The sequence below is a fragment of the Pristiophorus japonicus genome, chromosome 9 (assembly GCF_044704955.1).
Source record: "Pristiophorus japonicus isolate sPriJap1 chromosome 9, sPriJap1.hap1, whole genome shotgun sequence".
Classification (NCBI taxonomy): Eukaryota; Metazoa; Chordata; class Chondrichthyes; family Pristiophoridae; genus Pristiophorus; species Pristiophorus japonicus.
Genome location: NC_091985.1, coordinates 219,626,326 through 219,641,664, shown reverse-complemented (window position 1 = coordinate 219,641,664; position 15,339 = coordinate 219,626,326). Strand labels below are relative to the sequence as shown.

Here is a 15,339-nt window from a genome sequence, read left to right as displayed (position 1 = left end):
AGTAACTGAAGGTCTGAGAACTGAACTAATCTAGAGTCAGAAAGGAGAAAAGGCTCAAAAATGGTAGTATAGTATTAGGCCGTCCCTCGTATCGAGGATGACCCACTTCCACACCAAAAATACATGAGTTCACAAGTGTTTCAATGAGGAATCTGACATTCTCGGTCCCGAACTACATACTGGAGGGTGGAAGATGCCTGTGCGTGGATTCTTTTAACATGGGGTGGCCGTTGTACACCAGCCACTACACGGGCTTGACAGAGCTAGGTCTTGATCCAGTGGCAAGGGTTAACCAAGACGACTGGAGACCAAGCTCTGCTGCACGGACCTAGTGCGCACACAGGCTTCTACTATCCACAGATCGCAGTGTGGGCTGGCCCGTGCTGCCCCTGGGCCCTCGCCTCTCCTGGGCCCCGATCACGACGCTCCTTGTCCCCGATCAAAAATGGAGCAGTGAGTAACAGGACATCAATTAGTCTCCTCTTATCTTGGAGACATCAAATATCAACACACTGTTATTTGAAATATCAAAATATTAAACTCCAGGCTAGTTGAAGGGTTATTAACATCAACAGAAATAAACGGCAACTAACAGAATGAATATGATTCAGTAGGATGTGAATAACAGCAGCAACAACAGCAGAATCCAAACCCTGCAGTCACTTGTGAACTCGCTGGTGTCTCAGTAGGTTGGATGACTGAGTGAATCCCTCCCCACACACTAAGCAGGTGAACGGCCTCTCCCCAGTGTGAACTCGCTGGTGTTTCAGCAGGTTGGATAACTGAGTGAATCCCTTTCCACACTCCAAGCAGGTGAACGGTTTCTCCCCAGTGTGAACTCGCTGGTGTGTCAGCAGGTTGGAAGAGTGAGTGAATCCCTTCCCACAATCAGAGCAGGTGAACGGCCTCTCGCTGGTGTGAACTCGCTGGTGTGTCATCAGGCTGGAAGAGTGAGTGAATCCCTTCCCACACTCAGAGCAGGTGAATGGCCTCTCGCTGGTGTGAACTTGTTGGTGTTTCACCAGGTTGGATGAACAAGTGAATCTCTCCCCACACTTTGAGCAGGTGAACGGCCTCTCCCCAGTGTGGACTCGCTGGTGTACCAGCAGGTTGGATGAGATACTGAATCCCTTCCCACACACAGAGCAGGTGAATGGCCTCTCCCCAGTGTGAACTCGCTGGTGTGTCAGCAGGTTGGATGAATGAGTGAATCCCTTCCCACACTCAGAGCAGGTGAACGGCCTCTCCCCAGTGTGAACTCGCTGGTGTGCCAGCAGATAGGATGAGGTAGTAAATCCCTTCCCACACTCAAAGCAGGTGAACGGCCTCACCACAGTGTGAACTCGCTGGTGTGTCAGCAGGTTGGATGAGGTAGTGAATCCCTCCCCACACACAGAGCAGGTGAACGGCCTCTCCCCAGTGTGAACTCGCTGGTGTATCAGCAGGCTGGATGACTGAGTGAATCCCTTCCCACACACAGAGCAGTTGAATGGTCTCTCCCCAGTGTGAACTCGCTGGTGTGTCAGCAGGTTGGATGACTGAGTGAATCCCTTCCCACACACAGAGCAGGTGAATGGTCTCTCCCCAGTGTGAACTCGCTGGTGTGTCAGCAGTTGGGATGAATGAGTGAATCCCTTCCCACATATGCAGCAGGTGAACGATCTCTCCCCAGTGTGACTGCGTCGATGAATTTCCAGCCTTGATGGATAATTGAATCTCTTCCCACAGTCCCCACATTTCCACGGTTTCTCCGTGGTGGGGGTGTCCTTGTGTCTATCCAGATTGGACGATCAGTTGAAGCCTCGTCCACACACAGAACACGTGTACGGTTTCTCCCCGCTGTGAATGGTGCAATGTTTTTTCAGGTTGTATAACTGGTTAAAGCTCTTTCCAAGGCAGTGCACTGGAACACTCTCACTCAGGTGTGTGTGTGTCTCAGTGCTTTACCAGTCACAATGATGTTTGAAATCTGTTCCTACTGAAAGAACAGACAAACATTTCTCCTTCCAGATTCAAAGTCCGATGATATTCAGGTCCTGAGTAATCGAATGATTCCGTCAGATCTTGACGTGATGTTTGGTTTCAGTTTCCCATCTGCAAATCCTGCCGTTCTAATACCTGTAAAAGGAGTTTACAAAAATAATTACTGCAAGTACCGAACAGAAATTCAGAACAGATAATTCTAGATTCCATCGAACATTCATTCCTCTCTTGTTCCTCCCATACACTCTCCATCCTCCCTGTGCTGAAATTCAAACACATCACACATCTGAAGACAACATGCCCTCTGCTCCCAGTTTTCACCACCAACTCTGTCTGGGTTCAGTTCTACACTCACTGGTTCCCCTCCCTCTCCTCCCCTGAAAGTGCTGACTCTGGCTGGGTTCAGTTCTACACTCACTGGTTCCCCTCCCTCTCCTCCCCTGAAGGTGCTGACTCTGGCTGGGTTCACTGGGACCCTGTAGCCCCGCCCACACATTGTTCTTTTGCAAAGATGGCCACGCATGCGCTCTACATCGTGATGAATCTCTGTGGCGGTGCACAAACCCGCAGCTTTATGTTATTTTAATAATAATAACTTTTATTTATAAAGCGCCTTTAATGTAGTACAATGTCCCAAGGTGATTCATAACAGTGTTACAAGATGAGTTAGCCTAACATCTGTTGCAGGACATTTGGAAAAGCATAATTGAGTCAAGCAAAGTCAGCATGGTTTTATGAATGGCAAATCGTGTTTGACAAATTTGCTGGAGTTCTTTGAGGATGTAATGAGCAGAGTGGATAAAGGGGAACCAGTGGATGTGTTGTGTTTGGATTTCCAAAAGGCATTCGATAAGTTGCCACATAAAAGGTGACTGCACAAAATAAAAGTTCATGGGGTTCAGGGTAATATGGCTAGAGGATTGGCTAACTAACAGAAAACAGAGAATCGGGATAAATAGGTCATTTTCCGGTTGGCAAACAGTAACTAGTGGGATCGGTGCTCCCACCGTTTAACTAATTTACTGGAATTCTTTGAGGATATAACGAGCATGGTGGATAGAGGTGTACCGATGGATGTGGTGTATTTGGATTTCTAAAAGGCATTCGATAAGGTGCCACACAAAAGGTTACTGCAGAAGATAAAGGTACGCGGATTCAGAGGAAATGTATTAGCATGGACAGAGAATTGGCTAACTAACAGAAAGAAAAGAGTCGGGATAAATGGGTCCTTTTCAGGTTGGCAATCAGTGGTTAGTGGTGTGCCACAGCGATCGGTGCTGGGACCACAACTGTTTACAATATTCATAGATGACCTGGAAGAGGAGACAAAGTGTAGTGGAACAAAATTTGCAGATGACACAAAGATTAGTGGGAAAGCAGGTTGTGTAGCGGACACAGAGAGGCTGCAAAGAGATTTAGATAGGTTAAGTGAATGGGCTAAGGTTTGGCAGATGGAATACAATGTTGGAAAATGTGAGGTCATCCACCTTGGAAAAAAAAACAGTAAAAGGGAATATTATTTGAATGGGGAGAAATTACAACATGCTGCGGTGCAGAGGGACCTGGGGGTCCTTGTGCATGAATCCCAAAAAATTAGTTTGCACGTGCAGCAGTTAATCAGGAAGGCGAATGGAATGTTGGCCTTCATTGCGAGAGGGATGGAGTACAAAAGCAGGGAGGTCCTGCTGCAACTGTACAGAGTATTGGTGAGGCCGCACCTGGAGTACTGCATGCAGTTTTGGTCACCTTACTTAAGAAAGGATATACCAGCTTTGGAGGGGGTACAGAGACGATTCACTAGGCTGATTCCGGAGATGAGGGGGTTACCTTATGATGATAGATTGAGTAGACTGGGACTTGACTCATTGGAGTTCAGAAGGATGAGGAGTGATCTTATAGAAACATTTAAAATAATGAAAGGGATAGACAAGATAGAGGCAGAGAGGTTGTTTCCACTGGTCGGGGAGACTAGAACTAGGGGGCACAGCCTCAAAATACGGGGGAGCCAATTTAAAACCAAGTTGAGAAGGAATTTCTTCTCCCAGAGGATTGTGAATCTGTGAAATTCTCTGCCCAAGGAAGCAGTTGAGGCTAGCTCATTGAATGTATTCAAATCACAGATAGAGTTTTAACCAATAAGGGAATTAAGGGTTATGGGGAGCGGGCGGGTAAGTGGAGCTGAGTCCACGGCCAGATCAGCCATGATCTTGTTGAGTGGCGGAGCAGGCTGGAGGGGCTAGATGGCCTACTCCTGTTCCTAATTCTTATGTTCTTATGTGCTGTGGCTTCAATTATTTACAATCTATACTAATGATTTGGATGAAGCGACCGAGTGTAATGTAGCCAAGTTTGCTGATGATACAAAGATGGGTGGGAAAGCAAGTTGTGAGGACACACAAAATCTGCAGGGGATATAGATAGGCTAAGTGAGTGGGCAAACATTTGGCAGATGGAGTATAATGTGGGAAAGTGTGAGGTTGTCAACTTTGGCAGAAAAAATAAAAAGCAAATTATTATTTAAATGGAGAAAAATTGCAAAGTGCTGCAGTACAGAGGGACCTGGGGGTACTTGTGCATGAAACACAAAAAGTTAGTATGCAGGTACAGCAAGTAATCAGGAAGGCAAATGGAATGTTGGTGTTTATTGTAAGGGGGAACAGAGTATAAAAGCTGAGAAGTCCTGCTACATCTGTGCAGGGTACTGGTGAGGCCACACCTGGAGTACTGCATACAGTTTTGGTGTCTGTATTTAAGAAAGGATATACTTGCATTGGAGGCTGTTCAGAGAAGGTTCACTCGGTTGATTCCGGAAATGAAGGGGTTGACTTATGAAGAGAGGTTGAGTAGATTGGGCCAATACTCATTGGAGTTCAGAAGAATGAGAGGTGGTCTTATTGAAACATATAAGATAATGAGGGGGCTCGACAAGGTGGATGCAATGAGGATATTTCCACTCACAGGGGAAACTAGAACTAGGGGACATAGTCTCAGAATTAGGGGTCGCCCATTTCAAACTGAGATGGGGAAAAATTTATTCTCTCAGATGGTTGTAAATCTGTGGAATTCTCTGCCCCAGAGAGCTATGGTGGCTGGGTCATTAAATATATTTAAGGCGGAGATAGACAGACTTTTGAGCGTTAAGGGAATAAAGGGTTATGAGGAGCGGGCAGGGAAGTGAAGGTGAGTTCATGATCAGATCAGCCATGTTCTTATTAAATGGCGGAGCAGGCTCGAGGGGCCAAATGGCCTACTCCTGCTCCTATTGTTATGTTCTTATGTTCTCATTACACAATACCAGATCTAAGATAGCCTGCTTTCTGGCTGGTTCCGAAAAGTACTGTTCAAGGAAACTATCCCGGATACACGCTATGAATTCTTCCTCAAGGCTACCTTGGCCAATTTGATTTTTTCAATCAATAAGAAGATTAAAATTTCCCATGATTATTCCTGCTCCTTTTTTACAAGCCTCCATTATTTCTTGATTTATACTCCATCCAACAGTGTAGCTACTGTTAGGGGCCAATAGACTACACCCACCAGTGAGTGTCGTATTTATTCTGTTTCTGTCAGTCTCTGGTTAGCAAGTGTGGCTTTTCCTTTATATCTGTAAGTTTATGGTGTGGAAGGGAGGTTTTCACACTGTACCTGTCAATTACTGGTAAATGAGTGTGGGTTTCACTCTGTATCTTTCATGTGAGTGTCGGATTTACACAGTCCCTGTCATTTTCTGATATGCGAGTGTGGGTTTTACCTGTGTCTGTCTGTTTCTGATATTTGTGTGTGAGTTTTACACGCTATCTCTCAGTCTATAGTATGTGAGTGTGAATTTTACTCTGTAAATAACAGTTTTTGGTATGTGTGTGTGTGGATTTCACTCTGTTCTCGTCATTCTCTGGTATGTTAGTTTGCGATTCCTCTATCCCAGTCAGTTTCTGTTATGTGAATGCGAGCTGTATTCTGTACCTATCGGTTTCTGAAATGTGAGTGTGCATTTTACTCTGTTCATGTCTCTTTCTACTCTGCGATTGTGGGTTTCCCTCTGGCACTGTCAATTTTTGGTATTTGAATGTTGATTTTCTTTGTGAGTGCGGTTTTACTCTTTATTTGTCAGTGTTTGATATGTGAGTTGGGTTGTAATCTGTATCTGTCAGTTACTGGTGTGTGAGTGTGGGTTTTCACTCTCTATTTTTCAGTTTCTGGTGTATGTCTGGATTTTATCTGTAAATTTCAATCTCTGGTAGGCGAGTGTGGGTTTTACTCTCGGTCAGTTTCAGGTAATGTGGGCTTTTGTCTGTTTCTGGTATTTGAGTGGGGCTTCATTCTGCGCCTTTCAGTTTCTCTGACGTGAAAGTGGGATTTAATCTGTAATCGTCAGTGTCTGGTATGAGATTGTGGGTTTTACTCTGTATCTGTCAGTCTCTGGTATGTGAGTGTGGGTTTTACTCCGTATCTGTCAGTCTATGGTATTTGAGTGTGGGTTTTATTCTGTATCTGTCAGTTTCTGGTACGTGAGTGTGGGTTTTATTCTGTATCTGTCAGTTTCTGATATGTAAGTGTGGGTTTTGTCCTATACCTGTTAGTTTCCAGTATATAAATATAAGTTGTTTTTGTTGTTGTTTCATTTGGCATCTTTCAGTATCTCAGGTGAATGTGGATTTTACTCTGTACCTGGCAGCTTGTGTTATATGAGTAACGATTTTACTCAATACAATAACTCCCAGTTTCTGGTAAGGGAGTGCATATTTTAGTCTGTATCTATCACTCTCGAGGATGTATGTGTGAGTTTTATTCTTTATCGGTCAATCTCTGGGATTTGAGTGTGGGTTTTTCTCTGTATCTGTCAGTTTCTGGTATATGGGTTTGGGTATTATCTGTATGTGTCAATATCGTTAACATGAATGTGGATTTTTGTCTGTATCTTTCACTCTCTGGGATGTTAATGTGCATTTTATTTTTTATCTGTCACTCACTTTTATGTGTGTGTGGATTTTACTCTACAGCTGTCATTCTCTGGGATGTGAATGTGATCTTCACTCTGTATCTATTAGTCTTTGGTGTGAGTATGGGTTTTACTCTGTATCTAAGTCTATGGTATGTGAGTGTGGGTTTTACTCTGGATCTGTCAGTTTATGGTATGTGAGTGTGGGTTTTATTCTGGATCTGTTAGTCTATGGTATGTGAGTGTGGGTTTTATTCTGGATCTGTTAGTCTATGGTATGTGAGTGTGGGTTTTATTCTGCATGTGTCAGTCTATGGTATGTGAGTGTGGGTATTATTCTGGATCTGTTAGTCTATGGTATGTGAGTGTGGGTTTTATTCTGCATGTGTCAGTCTATGGTATGTGAGTGTGGGTTTTATTCTGCATGTGTCAGTCTATGGTATGTGAGTGTGGGTATTATTCTGGATCTGTTAGTCTATGGTATGTGAGTGTGGGTTTTACTCTGTATCTGTCAGTCTATGGTATGTGAGTGTGGGTTTTACTCTGAATCTGATGGTCTATGGTATATGAGTGTGGGTGTTAATCTGTGAATGTCAGTCTGTAGTATGTGAGTGTGGGTTTTCCTCCTGTCAGTTGCTGTTACGTGAATGTGTGTTTTATTCAAGTGTGTGAGTGTGGATTTCACTCTGTACCCGTCACTCTCTTGTGTGTGAGTGTGGCACTTTTTTATCTGTACCTGTCTGTTTCTGTTATGAGTGGGGTAATATTCTATACCTCACTTGTGAGTGTGGAGTTTACCACATTCTACCTGTCTGTCACTGGTATGTTAATGTGTGTATGTTTTCTGTACCCGTCAGTTGCTATTATATGAATGTTGATTTCATTCTGTGCCTTTAAGTGTCTGGTACAGCTGTGGCATTGTGGGTTTGACATTGAATCAATCAGTCACTTTCAGGTGATTTTACTCTATATCTTTCACTCTCTGGTATGTGTTTTATTCTGCATCTGTCCATCTCTGGGAAGTGAGTGTGGGTTTTATTCTGTATCTGTCTGCTTCTGAAATTTGAGTAAGGGTTTTAATCAGTACCTATAAGTTTCTGTTATGGGAATGTAGTTTTTAGTCTGTATTTTCAGTTTCTGGCATGTGAGTGTGGGTATTACTCTGTATCTATCAGTCTCTGGAATGTGAGTGTAGGCATTACTCTATCGGTCTCTGGAATGTGAGTGTGTGTATTACTCTGTATCTATCAGTCTCTGGAATGTGAGTGTAGGTATTAGTCTATCTATCAGTCTCTGGAATGTGAGTGTGGGTATTACTCTGTATCTATCAGTCTCTGGAATGTGAGTGTGGGTATTACTTCTGTATCTATCGGTCTCTGGATTGTGAGTGTGGGTATTACTCCATCGGTCTCTGGAATGTGAGTGTGGGTATTACTCTGTATCTCTCAGTCTCTGGAATGTGAGTGTGGGTATTACTCTGTATCTCTCAGTCTCTGGAATGTGAATGTGGGTATTACTCTGTATCTATCAGTCTCTGGAATGTGAGTGTGGGTATTACTCTGTCTATCAGTCTCTGGAATGTCAGTGTGGGTATTACTCTGTATCTCTCAGTCTCTGGAATGTGAGTGTGGGTATTACTCTGTATCTCTCAGTCTCTGGAATGTGAATGTGGGTATTACTCTGTATCTATCAGTCTCTGGAATGTGAGTGTGGGTATTACTCTGTCTATCAGTCTCTGGAATGTCAGTGTGGGTATTACTCTGTATCTCTCAGTCTCTGGAATGTGAGTGTGGGTATTACTCTGTATCTCTCAGTCTCTGGAATGTGAGTGTGGGTATTACTCTGTATCTATCAGTCTCTGGAATGTGAGTGTGGGTATTACTCTATCTCTCAGTCTCTGGAATGTGAGTGTGGGTATTACTCTGTATCTCTCAGTCTCTGGAATGTGAGTGTGGGTATTACTCGGTATCTATCAGTCTCTGGAATGTGAGTGTGGGTATTACTCTGTATCTATCAGTCTCTGGAATGTGAGTTTCGGTATTATTCTGTATCTATCGGACTCTGGAATGAGAGTGTGGGTATTACTCTGTATCTATCAGTCTCTGGAATGTTAGTGTGGGTATTACTCTGTATCTATCAGTCTCTGGAATGTGAGTGTGGGTATTATCTGTATCTATCGGTCTCTGGATTGTGAGTGTGGGTATTACTCCATCCGTCTCTGGAATGTGAGTGTGGGTATTACACTATCTATCGGTCTCTGGAATGTGAGTGTGGGTATTACTCTGTATCTATCAATTTCTGGAATGTGAGTGTGGGTATTACTCTATCTATCAGTCACTAGAATGTGAGTGTGGGTTTTTCTCTGTATCTATCAGTCTCTGGAATGTGAGTGTGGGTATTACTCTGTATCTATCGGTCTCTGGAATGTGAGCGTGGGTATTACTCTGTATCTATCAGTCTCTGGAATGTGAGTGTGGGTATTACTCTGTATCTATCAGTCTCTGGAAAGCAAAAGTGTTTTTTTTCTGTACCTGTCAGCTTCTGGTGAGTGACTGTGGAGTTCATTCTCTAACTATCTGTCTCTGGTATGTGAGTGTGATTATTTGTCTGTAGCTGTAAGGGCCTGGTATGTGAGTGTGGTTTCACTATCAGTCAGTCAGTCAATCTCAGGTACTGGAGGTGATTGTGTTTCTTTCTCAATCGGTCAGTCAATGTGTCTGAGTGTATGAATCATTATGTGTCTCTCAGTCTCTGGTACTGTTTGTGAGTGTGGAATTAATTCTGTAGCTGTCAGTTTCTGTTACTGTTTGTGAGTGTGGGATTGATGATGTATCTGTTAGACTGGTGATGTGTGAGTGTGGGATTGATGATGTATCTGTTAGACTGGTGATGTGTGTGAGTGTGGGATTGATTATGTATCTGTTAGACTGGTGATGTGTGAGTGTGGGATTGATTATGTATCTGTTAGACTGGTGATGTGTGTGAGTGTGAGATTGATTATGTATCTGTTAGACTGGTGATGCGTGAGTGTGGGATTGATTATGTATCTGTTAGACTGGTGGTGTGTGAGTGTGAGATTGATTATGTATCTGTTAGACTGGTGGTGTGTGAGTGTGAGATTGATTATGTCATTGACAGTCTCTTGTACTGAGCTATTCTTGCTCTGTGTGAGTGTTGGATTTGGTTCCTCCTCCACCTGCTGTAGGCGGATGATAGTTTGCGATTATCGATGACTGTCTCAGGAGGAGGTTTGGTTCAGTCCATTACCTCCGTTTCTCTGCTCTTGTATGTTAGCTGTTGGGTTTGAGAGTCAGTTTACAGACACCAGTGTGGATTGATACTGTGTCTGTATCTATCTGTTCGTGGGTGAGAGTAAGGGAGTGAAATTGGATCTGCCTTTCAATGCAATATGATTGGACTTTGAAATAACACATTATTGTACTGCTCCAAGTGACTGTGGGATTCATAATATAACTCTGAAAATTCAAATCACTGTGGGACTGACAGCTTCTGCTGCCTGTGACAATATGATTGAGGTCAGTTCTGTGTCTCTCTGCGCTCTGTGAGTGATAATGTACTTACTGTGTGTGAGAAGGAGCTGCCTGCACTGTTCCTTGTGTTCCGGGTTGAGGAAAGATCAAATTTATTCTGGCTTGGTGAAGTATTTTGCTCTGAGAATAATAATAGGAGAACACTATTAATTATGATATGGGCAGATGATGAAGAGAATATAAAAATAAAGTTATAATTAATGTATTTGTTTATAATAAAGTAAAGTATCTGGAGAGAGGAATCCTTGATACAAACAGTGTCATTGTCTGACCTCACTGCAGTACAGTGGCACTCAGATTCACCACACCAGGTGTGTAGGACGATTCTATAGTAAGTTATCAGCATCCAGACACAACCCAAACCCAGCACTGGTCCATGAATGGGAACACCCGATTGGCACAGTCCAGGTTTATATCTCCCAATCCTATGGGACTATCTGTAAAATTCTGAATTGCTTCCTGGAATATAACCACAGCTACCTGGGCTGTACAACAATTGTTCTCAGTCTATTGGAACCAAGCGGAGGGCCTGTGTAGTTAACAAAATGTCACAGTGACTAGATCCTGATGTATCTGAGGGAGCGACAATGTATCTCTCGATCACCAGCAACATGGTTCTGGAGAATTCAACGCACCGAAACAAAATAACCCATTTTTGAAATGTCTCCTGTCACACTCCTCTTCTGGTGCCTGCCAATAGATGCACTTTGTGACATCCTCAGTCAGGCTGTGTTTCCACTGTTCACTGTCCAAGAACAACAGACACTGAGATTGGAACTGAATCAGGAACATTCATTACTGATTTGGAGAAAGAAAGCAGCAATGATTTGAAAGAGCGAGGTGATTTACTGTCTCTGTTACCTTACACCGTACACACACAGCCCGAGAATGGCCTCTCCCTTCCCCCACTCACTTCATGTTCCAGAACTAGTTCCTGTTCCACTCCACCTCTTACAGACAGCCCCCGACTGCCGCTGAACTTACCCCGACTCAAAGCCCATCTGTGGACACAGTCCCAATGTGATGAGCTGCTGTAAGGAGGCTGCTGTTTGCTCCCTTACTCGGGCCCGGGATATCTCCGCTCCCTGATGTGTTCAATGATCACCAGCCCAGCACAGAGGAAACGGCAGCCGCTGACAGAGCTGGGGGAGGGGAGCTCACATGGGCCCTTCCCGTCGGTTTAAACACTGTGGGGAGGGGAGGAGCAGCATGTATTTAGCACATGCTCAGACCATCTTTTTGTCACAAATTAAATTAACAAAAATGGGATTATTTCACAAGTTGCTTTTATCACTAATTAAATGGGCCACATTGAGAGCATATTAGTTATCATCCGAATTACTGAAAAAACGATTGTGTGAGCCTGACACTGGAGTAAGAGTGCCTAAACTATTTACTCATTCCGTCAGTCTCTGGTATGTGAGTGTTTCGCTGTCAGTTTCCGACAGGAGTGTATGGGTTTTATTTGCACATTATTGTTCAGGTACACGGGTGTGGATTGTATTCTGTACCTGTCAGTTTCTGCTGTGTGAATGTGGGTTTTATTCTGTACTTGTCAGTTGCTGCTGTGAGAGTGTAGGAATTAATATGTACCTGTCAGTTTCTGGGATGTGATTGTGTTTTTTTTTCTGTGACTGTCCGTGTGTGGCAGATGTGTGGGGTGTCAGTTTCTGGTATCTGAGTGTGGATTTTTACCTTTATATGTCAGTTTGTGCAATGTGAATGTGGGATTCATTCTGTATCTCGCATTCTGGGGTGAGTGTGTGTTTCCTCTGTACCTGTTAGTTTCTGGTATGTGAGTGTGGGATTTATTCTGTATTTGTCAGTTTCTGGCATGTGAGTGTGGGATTTATTCTGTATCTGTCAGTTTCTGGTATGTGAGTTTGGGATGTATTCTGTATCTGTCAGTTTCTGGTATGTGAGTGTATTTTATTCTATATTTGTGAAATTTACAGATCAGAGACGGCCCCAACAGACAAAATGTTTTCTCATTATATTGAACAAATGCGATTCAGAATCAGTTGGAATAGAGACGAGCTATTAGTACATTATATAAACCATATATGTCAGTGATACAGTGTGTAAGTGTGGTATTCATTCTGTATCTGTCAGTCAAGGGTACAGTGAGTGAGTGTGGGATTCACTCTGTATCTGTCAGTCTGTGCTACAGTGAGTGAGTGTGGGATTCATTCTGTATCTGACAGTCTGTGGTACAGTGAGTGAGTGTGGGATTCATTCTGTATCTGACAGTCAGTGGTACAGTGAGTGAGTGTGGGATTCACTCTGTATCTGACAGTCAGTGGTACAGTGAGTGAGTGTGGGATTCATTCTGTGTCTGACAGTCTGTGGTACAGTGAGTGAGTGTGGGATTCACTCTGTATCTGACAGTCTGTGGTACAGTGAGTGAGTGTGGGATTCATTCTGTATCTGACAGTCAGTGGTACAGTGAGTGAGTGTGGGATTCACTCTGTATCTGACAGTCTGTGGCACAGTGAGTGAGTGTGGGATTTATTCTGTATCTGACAGTCAGTGGTACAGTGAGTGAGTGTGGGATTCATTCTGTATCTGACAGTCCGTGGTACAGTGAGTGAGTGTGGGATTTATTCTGTATCTGACAGTCTATGGTACAGTGAGTGAGTGTGGGATTCACTCTGTATCTGACAGTCTGTGGCACAGTGAGTGAGTGTGGGATTCACTCTGTATCTGACAGTCTGTGGCACAGTGAGTGAGTGTGGGATTTATTCTGTATCTGACAGTCAGTGGTACAGTGAGTGAGTGTGGGATTCATTCTGTATCTGACAGTCCGTGGTACAGTGAGTGAGTGTGGGATTTATTCTGTATCTGACAGTCTGTGGTACAGTGAGTGAGTGTGGGATTCACTCTGTATCTGACAGTCTGTGGCACAGTGAGTGAGTGTGGGATTCACTCTGTATCTGACAGTCTGTGGCACAGTGAGTGAGTGTGGGATTTATTCTGTATCTGACAGTCTGTGGCACAGTGAGTGAGTGTGGGATTCACTGTATCTGACAGTCAGTGGTACAGTGAGTGAGTGTGGGATTCACTCTGTATCTGACAGTCTGTGGCACAGTGAGTGAGTGTGGGATTCACTGTATCTGACAGTCAGTGGTACAGTGAGTGAGTGAGGGATTCAATCTGTATCTGTCATACAGTGTTTGTTGTTGCTGTAGAAATGAAGATTTTCAGTTCCTTACGGTGATTAACATTTACGCAGAAGAAAATGTCAGAAGCAGCCCCGTGGATAACCGTCGGGAAAGTGCTATTACTGGTGAGATCACGATTTGTTCGATGCAAACTTGGCTAATAACCCTAGAGGCGATGGAAAAGAAAGCAACATTTGGGGATGTTTGAGCGAGATGATAAAACATAATCAGTGCGAGGTGCCTGATCAGAGAGCTGGCGGGCAAGAAGCATTGAGCTCCTGTTTACTGCCCGATGCTATTTCCAAAACAATGGGGAAGAACAGTCCCTGGATCTGGGAACTTGAGGAGGCCTTTCAGCACATGGAACCTGGAGGCAAATCATCCCTTCGAGCCTGTTACATAAGGAACAGGAGGAGACCATTCAGTTCCTAGAGTCTGTTACATAAGGAACAGGGGAGGCCATTCAGTCCCTCGAGCCTGTTACATAAGGAACAGGAGGAGGCCATTCAGTTCCTAGAGTCTGTTACATAAGGAACAGGGGAGGCCATTCAGTCCCTCGAGCCTGTTACATAAGGAATAGGAGGAGGCCATTCAGTCCCTCGAGCCTGTCACATAAGGAACATGAGGAGGCCATTCAGTCCCCCGAGCCTGTTACACAGGAACAGGAGCAGGCCATTCAGTCCCTCGAGCCTATTACATTGGAACAGGGGGAGGCCATTCAGTCCCTCGAGCCTGTTACATAAGGAACAGGAGGAGGCCATTCAGTCCCTCGAGTCTGTTACATTGGAACAGGAGGAGGGCATTCAGTCCCTTGAGTCTGTTACATTGGAACAGGAGGAGGCCATTCAGTCCCTCCAGTCTGTTACATTGGAACAGGAGGAGGCCATTCAGTCCCTCGAGCCTGTTACATTGGAACAGGAGGAGGCCATTCAGTCCCTCCAGTCTGTTACATTGGAACAGGAGGAGGCCATTCAGTCCCTCGAGCCTGTTACATTGGAACAGTGGGAGGCCCATTCAGTCCCTTGAGCCTGTTACATTGGAACAGGAGGAGGCCATTCAGTCCCTCGAGTCTGTTACATTGGAACAGGAGGAGGCCATTCAGTCCCTCGAGCCTGTTACATTGGAACAGTGGGAGGCCCATTCAATCCCCGGATCCTGTTACATAGGAACAATAGGCCATTCTGCCCCTCGAATCTATTACATTGGAACTGGGCAGCAGATGGTTTCACACCGCCCAGGAACACTGCGCAGGCAAATTCTGTGGCTTCCTCCATAAAATAGTATCACCGCAAGACCTGTCAAAAAGCTTATCTGAATCGGCCAGGCCACTGTTTTGTTTTAACTGTTCACAGCCTGCAGCAATGAAAGTGTCTCGTAAAACCCTAAGGTAAGATGTTTCTTTGTAGTTTTTGAAGACTATTGTAATCTTTTAGATTATTTTAAATACTTTTAAATTGATTCTAAAAAATGTAAATAGTTTTTAAGGGCTGGATTTTCATTACCGTCCATTTCAGGGCGTTAATAATGGCGGGGCAGTAATTATAGTGCCCGGGAACAGTTTGTGCCTCAGTCAGTAAAATTCATCAGCTAAGCTCTGAGTGGGGCGGAGTGCTAAGGGAGGCATTACACACCTCTTATAGGGTGCAAGGCCGGCTGAGCAACTGAAAATCTGTTGCTAAAGAGCCGGCCTCGGAGGGCTGGAAGA

General features: G+C 44.2%; 1 pseudogene; it reads right to left on the bottom strand.

Annotated features, from left to right (window-relative positions):
- Positions 1–209: 209 nt before the first annotated feature.
- LOC139274146 (zinc finger protein 229-like) lies at positions 210–11,474 on the bottom strand (annotated as a pseudogene).
- Positions 11,475–15,339: the final 3,865 nt, after the last annotated feature.